Here is a 9,042-nt window from a genome sequence, read left to right as displayed (position 1 = left end):
AAGTTTGAGAACCAAGGCCCCTGAAGGCATATTTTATTTTTATTTTTTCATTGATATATTTTAAATGTTTTATTGGGTTAGGCCCTGGTCCTAGAGTGGTAAATAAAACAGGGCTCCTGACATCATGGAATTTATGTCTACTGCTGCTGCTGCTGCTAAGTCGCTTCAGTCATGTCCAACTCTGTGCGACCCCATGGACTGCAGCCTACCAGGCTCCTCCGTCCATGGGATTTTCCAGGCAAGAGTACTGGAGTGGGTTGCCATTGCCTTCTCCGTTATGTCTACAAGTGTAGCTATATTATAAACAAATAAACAAATATATATATAATAATTGGGATAAATTTTAAATTGTGGCTCTGAGAGAGAGCAGAGGTTAGAAAATGTTATTTAGATTGCTCAGGGAAGACATTTAAACTGAGATGTCAAGGGTAAAAAGAATTTGATGTAAAGAGTGAGGGAATAATACTCCACGTGGAACACACAATATATTTCCCAGTTTTGTTCTGTCTAGCTTTATGTAAAGTGCTGTCTTGAAAAGATATTATAAGGACTTCCCTGGAGCTACAGGGGTAAAATATCCACCTTCCAATGCAGGGGACGCACATTTGATCCCTGGATGGGGAACTAAGAGCCCACATGCCACTGGGCAACTAAGCCTGTATGTCACAACTTGAGAAGCCTGTGCACCGTAACTAGAGAAATCTGTGCACCACAGTGAAGGCCCAGCACAGCCAAAAATAAAAGTAAATGGAATTCTAGAAAAAAAGAAGTTTCATATCATTGATGAGTCATCATAGGTAGATTCTTCATCCAGCATTTAAGATTCACTTGGATGAGGCCTCTCATTATCTTAGTTCAGAAGTCTTTGGGGAACCCCAAGTGAAACGGCTAATGAAACTGATTTGGAAGAAGAAAATTATTATCTATCTTTTGTTTAAAAATTAATCCTTGCACAAAATCAATGTCATGTTTTTCACATGACTGTAATCTATACAGTGATATATAGTGAAATAATATTTTTTCCATTTTGCTGTGTTTGACTGAATACTGCTAATAGCTCAATATTAGCTTTAGAAGAAGGAAAAAATCTTGAGAGAGCAATTGAAAAAAATGCACTTTTTGGTAGCAGTTTCTATTCTTGAATGCACAGTAAGTTCTCAGTTTATGAGCTATGGGAGGAAAAGCCTTTGTGATAAATAACATATTTGATAATGAGCAGCAGGAGAAAAAAACTGCTTTCAGTTGAAGAGTTCAAAATGAAATAGAGTAAGTCTGGGAAGGACATCTTTTGCATCATGGGTGGATACAGAGCTGAAAGAGCCATAACTGTTTTTGATTCTCATTGTCTCCATGCCAGTCTATGGCATATATTACCAGATCTTTCTTGAATGCCAACTTTCAAAAGGGTTTAGCTCTCTATAGCATTGAGGATTTACTTCCATTATCTTATTTCGTCTTTCTAACTCTACAGATAGGCAGGTGTGAGTAGGCCTATTTTATATATGATGAATAAGCTGAGAGCTGAGATTCGGGAAGGTTAAATGACTCTCAGAGTAACAGCGCTTAGCCAGTGCCTGAGTCAATGCAAATTAAAAAAATAAACGGGGATTTCAGAATAAAAGTCTAAAATACCCTCAAGAACAGACTGCTTTAAGGTCTTTCAAGCATCTGGCTTGCTGGTGACCTAGATTCTGTGTGGAGTTTCAGCTTCCAGTTTTTGACCAAATAAAGCAGCTGTCCCATAGGAATATTCAGGCATCCATGTACCTTTTGTGTCCCTATTATTTCCTTTGTCCCTGAGGACAAGCTGGGTGTTTGGCAGGTGCTAGATAGTAAATTATCATTCTAAAATGGTAACTCAGTGGCCTAATATTAATAAGGAAGCAGCTCCCACAGTGCCAACTTGTAGACAAGGGAATAACTAATACATTTATCAAAGTGGATGGATTTCAGAGTTATTTGAATCCTGTTCTGGGCATAGCATCAGTTTTTGCTGGAGTTTGGTGAACTGGGCTTTATAACTACTTACCTGATTCATTTGCTACCCCTTTCCTCTCCCTTTCGTTTCTTTCTTCCTTCTCTACCTTCATTTTTAAAGCAGTTCTATTGTATGCTTCAACTTTTTATCCTTTTATTAAGACTGCTGCACAGAAGACGCATGAGGCTAGAAATGCTACAGAACATGGGAACTGAGGAAGGGGGTAAAAACCACATATGAGAAGGAACTGTTTTGTCCCCTGAACCGGCAGCACCCTGGGCTGTGTATTGTAATTACTGCTCCCTGGCTTTGGCTCAGAGGTAGAGAGTAGCCATGAAAAGGTCTGTTTACATTCACCCTCCCACTCTAAGGAGTTGTGGGATCCTCAAAGGCTGGTTTCGCGGGTGGATTCACTGTGATATTCCCAGGGTGCGGGACAGTGCCTGGCACCAGGCAGATGCTCAGGCACGTTGGCTGGATGAATGAAAGGTGAGCAGGAAAGGCGACGCCAGGAGTCATCCGCGGCGAGACTGGAGGAGGAGAATGGGACTGTGCGGAGCCTACGGGAAGAATCCGAAAGTATAAGTGCAATGCAGAGAGAATGGCAAAGGCGACGTCCTAACAGCTGGAACTGGGACGGAGGAACGGGATTCAGGGAAGGCCCGAGGAGGGACCACAAAGGTTTACGGGCCGAGACGGTAGGGGCGAGACAAAGAGCAGCAGCTGAGGCCGACCGTGGGAAGAAATGGAAAAGTGGCCGGGAGGGAGGGCAAGCGCGAAAGTAAGGGGTGTGAGGGATGGAAGCTGCGGCGCCGGGGCGGGCAGGGGCGGCGGCGCGCGGAGCCCGGGCGGGGCCGTGGGGGCGCGGGGGCTTCGGAGGGCCCGCAGGCGGAGGGGCTCGGGACGGCGGAGAAGGGGCGGGCGGCGCGAGCGCCGCAAAGTTACTCGGTCTGTGTTCTGGCCGGGTACGCGTGCTGGCGGCGCGGCGGCGGGAGGAGCGAAGCGGGGCTCCGCGGGCTGAAACCCGAAACCTCCGGTCCCCGAGCGCGGCCGGGAGGAAGGAAGCTGCTGCCGCGGCGGCGACGGAGGCGGGGAGGCGGCCCGGGCCGACCCGGCCCTGAGCTGCCGCGGCGGCGGCCTCTGGGTGAGTACCCGCCGGGGCGCGGGCGGGAAGTGGGGCGCTGGCAGGGATGGAGCGGGGCCGACTTCTTTGTGCCGTGCGGGAGGGCGCGGGGGTGCAGGCCAGACGGGGTCTCCGCGCCCCCTTCCCCCACTCCTCCCCGCCCCCACGGCGCTTTTTTTTTTTTTTTTTTTTTTAATCTCCGCGCCCCTTGGAGGTAGGGAGTTATCTTCCTCGCGCACGCCGCTTTGCTTCGAGGATCCGGGGCTCTTTGTGGGAAGACCTTGAAGGCGCGCCCCTCTCCTGCGGCCAGGAGCTTCTGAGAGGCCCTTCCCACTAGCCCGCCTGGCTTCTGCCTCGCTGCCGGAAGCCCCTTTCTCAGACCTCCGGAAAGGGAGGACATCGGTGCGGCCCCGTGCCCCCTGGGCCGAGGGGCTTGAAGGTCCCCGCCGGGACAGATGTGCGGGACGCAGCGGCCTCGACCCTTAGCCGAAATCCGTGAGGACCAGGTGAGCTGCATCCTCGGTCGGGGCTCTGGGCGCTGTCTCCCGAGCTGGACGGAAGGTGCGCCCAGAAGTCGCCCGGCCCACCTGGGCGCCGCCGGGTAGGCGTCTCTGCTCTTCAGGTCTGCCCACGGAGATTCGGTTAGTTTGGGGGTAACTTGGCCCGCCTTCTGGGCCAGAGCTTAGCCCTGGTCCAAACCTTTTGACAAAGGTATGTGGGATAAGAATGTCTACTGAATAACTGTGATGTTCTGGGGTCTGCTCTCGTAACCACACAGCGGTGCGTTATCAGTTTATCGCACATCTCTGAGACTGGTTTTGTTTTTTTTTATTGTACCTTTCATCCGTTTGTCAGTGCTTTTAAGAGCCCTGAAAGCACCTCCTCCCTGTGAAGGTGGTGTGGTTTTGGAGGGAAATGACTTTGGTTCCTTGATGTTGAGATAATGATGGCATTAGTGTTTGAGGGGAGGCTCGTGGTGGTGGTGGTGGAGGGAGCATCACTGTGCCCCCTCCCCATCCAGCCAACAGTGACTCAGCCCAGCGTCTTTTCCACCTGTGACCTGGACCCAGAAATGAGCTTTGGAGAGCTGCTGCATCGAAAAGTATTAGATGGCTTTCCCTCATAATCCCTCGTGGCTACTGAGATGGGTGAGGAAAGGCATTTCCCAGGCCACCAGCAGAGAGAGGTGGTGGGAAGTACCTCAGATCGCACAACTCTCTTTAACTGGAATTCAGCCACCCATTTCAGTCACTTCTTCCACAGTGCCTCTCTTTTCCTGTCTTAGACTACACTCGTTTTATACTTCTAAGATGCTTCCAAGCACTTTAATACACACTTTTAAATTTCATTCATGTAACAGCCCTCTGAAGTGTTATTCACAGCTTTTACAGGTGGGGAAACTGAGACTCAAGAAAAGTACTCTGCTCAGCAAGTAAGGAGCCAAGATTGTACTCAGGTCTTTTGACTTAGCAGTACTTTTCACATGGGCTCCAACACAGGTGGGTCCTTGAACTCAGGATTTTCCTTGCCCTACAACTCCACCACCTTGATGGGAAGAATAGGAACTCTTCACAAGGAGGCCTGCTTGGCATTTAGAAACTAAGTCCAAGCCTCAAGTAGTCAAATCATTTTCTTTATGTTGCAGCCCTGTGCAGGGGGAGTCAGAAATGAGGCCTGGCCATGTGTTTAGAGGGTTGGAGTTGTTGCTTGGGTTCTGTGAAAGACAGAATGGGGTGAACTGGAGCTGATCTAAATGCCACCCAAAGGAGGTACAGTTCTGTGATGTAAACTCTGCTGGGACTAGTCAGTAAGCCTGAGTGCAGAATGGCTATGTGGGGGCTGTGTGTAGAACATACCTTCTGTAAAGAGATAGCAGGTGTGACAAGGTTCTAGCACTTTGCTTAATCTGAAATGGGGGAGGCGGGCGGTGGAAAGTTGCAAATTTTTAAGGAAGAAAGCTCCATGTTTTTAAAATTGGCAACTAATTCAAAACAGTTTTCAAAATATGCTGGGCAACCAAATCATGTGTGTAGGCTCGTTGTAGCCTGCAGACTGCCAGCTTGCAACCTTAGGAAGTACTTGCTGTCATTCTGAGAAGCAATAAAGCATAACTGGAGGGCAGAAGTGATGTTTTCTTGCTGTTTTTCTTTGAGATCAACAAACATCAACAAAGTTGGAGGTAGTGCTACCTGGAATTTGGAGTAAGGATTGACTTTATGACTCAATACTTCATTCATTCAGCCAGTACTAGTACTGATCTCCTCTGTGATTTTAGTCCTGCACCAAGAGAATACTTTCAACTAGTTTTTGTTAGCCAGTTTAACAAATCTGGAAATAGAGGTGAATATGAATGCATAATATATAGTTTATTGATATTATATTATAAAACATGATGAAGTACTATTTGCATTTCCAACTTTAGGACCAACCTTAGTATATTGGATATGCCTTTAAAAATACATAAATGGGGATCATATATAATTATATGCTCCATGAGTTAATTTTTTGACTTAATAATCAGACTTGGATGTCTTCTAATGCCAATAACATAGATATACTTCATTCTTTTTAATGGCTACATAGTATTTTATAGTGTAGATTCACCAGAATTCATTTAAACATTTTCCTATTGAGGGGCTTTGAGATTTTTTTTCCAGCTTCATCTATTATCAATGCTATAGTAAACGTATTGAATGGTTTGCCTTGGAAATGAACAGAGATCATTCTGTCCTATGCAATATTGTTCTTTACAGCATCGGACTTTACTTCTATCACCAGTCACATCCACAACTGGGGTTGTTTTGCTTTGGCTGTGTCTCTTTACTTTCTGGAGTTATTTCTCCACTCTTCTCCAGTAGCATATTGGGTACCTACTGACCTGGGGAGTTCATCTTTCAGCATCATATCTTTTTGCCTTTTCATACTATTCATGGAGTTCTCAAGGCAAGAATACCGAACTGGTTTGCCCTTTCAGTCCCTTCTCCAGTGGACCACATTTTGGTCTTCATGACCCAGATCTTCACATTACTAAAAGATCTTTGGGACCCAGATAACCACAATGGCATGATCACTCACCTAGCACCAGACATCCTGGGATGCAAAGTCAAGTGGGCCTAAGGAAGCATCATTAGGAACAAAGATAGTGGAATTCTGGTAGAGCTATTTCAAATCCTAAAAGATGATGGTATGAAAGTGCTGTATTTAATATGCCAGCAAAATTGGAAAACTCAGCAGTGGACACAGGACTGCAAAAGGTCAGTTTTCATTCCAATCCTAAAGAAAGGCAATGTCAAAGAATGTTGAAACTATAGCACAGTTGCACTCATCGCACATGCTAGCAAAGTAATGCTCATAATTCTCCAAGCCAGACTTCAACGGTATGTGAACCAGGAACTTCCAGATGTTCAAGCTGGATTTAGAAAAGGCAGAGGAACCAGAGGTCAAATTGCCAACATCTGTTGGATCATAGAAAAAGCAAGAGAGTTCCAGAAAAGCATCTACTTCTGCTTTATTGACTATGCAAAAGCCTTTGACTGTGTGGGTCACGACAAACTGTGGAAAATTCTAAAAGAGATGAGAATACCAGACCACCCGACCTGCCTCCTGAGAAACCTGTATGCAGGTCAAGAAGCAACAGTTAGGACTGGACATGGAACAATAGACTGGTTCCAAATCAGGAAAGGAGTACATCAAGGCTGTATATTATCACCCTGCTTATTTAACTTCTGTGCAGAATACATCATGTGAAATGCTGGGTTGGATGAAGCACAAGCTGGAGTCAAGATGGCCAGAAGAAATATCAATAACCTCAGATATGCAAATGACACCACCTTTACGGCAGAAAGTGAAGAACTAAAGAGCCTCTTGATGAAAGTGAAAGAGGAGAGTGAAAAAGTTGGCTTAAAACTCAGCATTCAGAAACCTAAGATCATGGCATCCGGTCCCATCACTTCATGGCAAATAGGTGGGGAAACAAAGGAAACAGGGAGAGACTTTATTTTGGGGGGCTCCAAAATCACTGCAGATGGTGACTGCAGCCATGCAATTAAAAGACTCTCACTACTTGGAAGAAAAGCTATAACCAACCTATACAGTGTATTAAAATGCAGCAACATTACTTTGTCAACAAAGGTCTGTCTAGTCAAAGCTATAGTTTTTCAAGTAGTCATGTATGGATGTGAGAGTTGGACTATAAAGAAAGCTGAGTGCCAAAGAATTAATGCTTTTGAACTATGGTGCTGGCGAAGACCCTTGAGAGTCCCTTGGACTGCAAGGAGATCCAACCAGTCCATTCCAAAGGAGATCAGTCCTTGGAAGGACTGATGCTGAAGCTGAAACTCCAATACTTTGGCCACCTGATGCGGAGAGCTGACTCATTTGAAAAGACCCTGATGCTGGGAAAGACTGAAAGAAAAAGAAGAGGGTGACAGATGATGAGATGGTTGGATGGCATCACTGTCTCGATGGACATGAGTTTGAGCAAGCTCCGAGGGCTGGTGATAGACAGGAAAGCCTGGCGTGCTGCAGTCCATGCGGTCGCAAAGAATCGGACACGACTGAGTGACTGAACTGATAGTGAACATGCTTATACATAAGTCTCTGTGTCTGTAGAGTATTTCTGGGTAAAAGTTATTCTTAGAAGTGAAGTTGTTGGGTCAAAGGAAATGTATATTTTAAACATTTATTTAAGCAGAATTCCTTTTGTTTATTGGGATCTGGGGATTATGCAGAAAAAGAGATTGAGTTTGTTTAATTACCTAGGTTTACTTGTTTGGAGATAGATGTATACATAAGGCGTAGGTAGTATTCAAAGGCTATAAATGGTAATACCTCCCTTCTACTCTAGCCTTATATTTTCCTTTTTTGGTACAACTAATTTTGCCACTTTTTTTTGTGTTCTTCTACACACATGCATTTATAGGTAAATAAAATATTCAATTTTATTTTCAATTTTCTTCCCCTAAAAAAATTATTATAGTAACATACTAAATACCCCATTCTGCTTATAGAATTTTAAAAATTTAATGTATATCTTGGAGACTATTCCATATCAAAGTTGTGTGCACTTTAAATGCTGATAGATTCTTCTAAGTCCACTCTTATAAAACACATTAATGGATTTATACTTCTTCAGATCCCTTAACAATTTTTCCATTGACTTGTTGGTGATTTCATCAATTTGTGAGGGTCTTTTAAATGTTAATCCTTTTCTTGTTAATAAATCAAGTATCTTGCCTTTTTTGTCTTCCCAGATTTGCTTATTGTACCTTTGGTTGTTTAATGTTTATGAGTTAGAGTTCAGAGAAGGCAATGGCACCCCACTCCAGTGCTCTTGCCTGGAAAATCCCATGGACAGAGGAGGCTGGTGGGCTGCGGTCCCTGGCGTCGCTAAGAGTCGGATGCGACTGAGTGACCTCACTTTCACTTTTCACTTTCATGCAATGGAGAAGCAAATGGCAACCCCCTCCAGTGTTCTTGCCTGAAGAATCCCAGGGACGGGGGAGCCTGGTGGGCTGCTGTCTATGGGGTCGCATAGAGTTGGACACGACTGAAGCGACTTAGCAGCAGTAGCATGAGTTAGTGTTGGTTGCTCAGTCGTGTCTGACTCTTTGTCACCCTATGGACTGTAGCCCACCAGCCTCCTCTGTCCATGGGATTTTTCAGGCAAGAATACTGGAGTGGGTTGCCATTTCCTTCTCCAATGTTTATGTGGTTAAGTCTATAAGACTTTTCACTATTGCTTCAAGTTTTCTGTCATTTAGGAAGCCTTCTCCTATCTCAAAATTAATTTTTCCTAAATTCTCTCTTTCATCTCCATTTTTCTTTGCATTTTCCATCTAAAATTATTGAAAATTATTGTATCTTTTACTTTTCTTCAGTGTCTTTCCTTTCTGACACCAGGGAGGTCAAGGTTTGAATTTGAGATCAAGGTTAAAGATCA

The 9,042-nt window shown here is 44.8% G+C and overlaps 1 protein-coding gene across 15 annotated transcripts in view; it reads left to right on the top strand.

The window, feature by feature from the left end:
• Positions 1-2,354: 2,354 nt before the first annotated feature.
• GPR161 (G protein-coupled receptor 161) overlaps positions 2,355-9,042 on the top strand; it is a 100,765-nt gene continuing 94,077 nt past the window's right edge. For 3 of the 15 annotated variants that reach the window (XM_086393987.1, XM_086393982.1, XM_086393989.1), the window contains exon 1: positions 3,320-3,607. The gene's annotated coding sequence lies outside the window, so the exon portion shown is untranslated. Of the gene's footprint in view, positions 2,468-2,568; positions 2,677-2,824; positions 3,123-3,319; positions 4,601-9,042 lie in introns of those variants that run through there. The other 12 variants (XM_086393986.1, XM_086393988.1, XM_086393994.1 and 9 more) reach the window with 10 other exon arrangements.

This window comes from Bos grunniens, chromosome 3 (assembly GCF_055505025.1).
Source record: "Bos grunniens cultivar Pamir isolate PY7600 chromosome 3, Bosgru_T2T1.0, whole genome shotgun sequence".
Classification (NCBI taxonomy): Eukaryota; Metazoa; Chordata; class Mammalia; order Artiodactyla; family Bovidae; genus Bos; species Bos grunniens.
The sequence above is the reverse complement of the archived record's forward strand: the minus strand, read 5'-3'. Positions and strand labels throughout refer to the sequence as shown.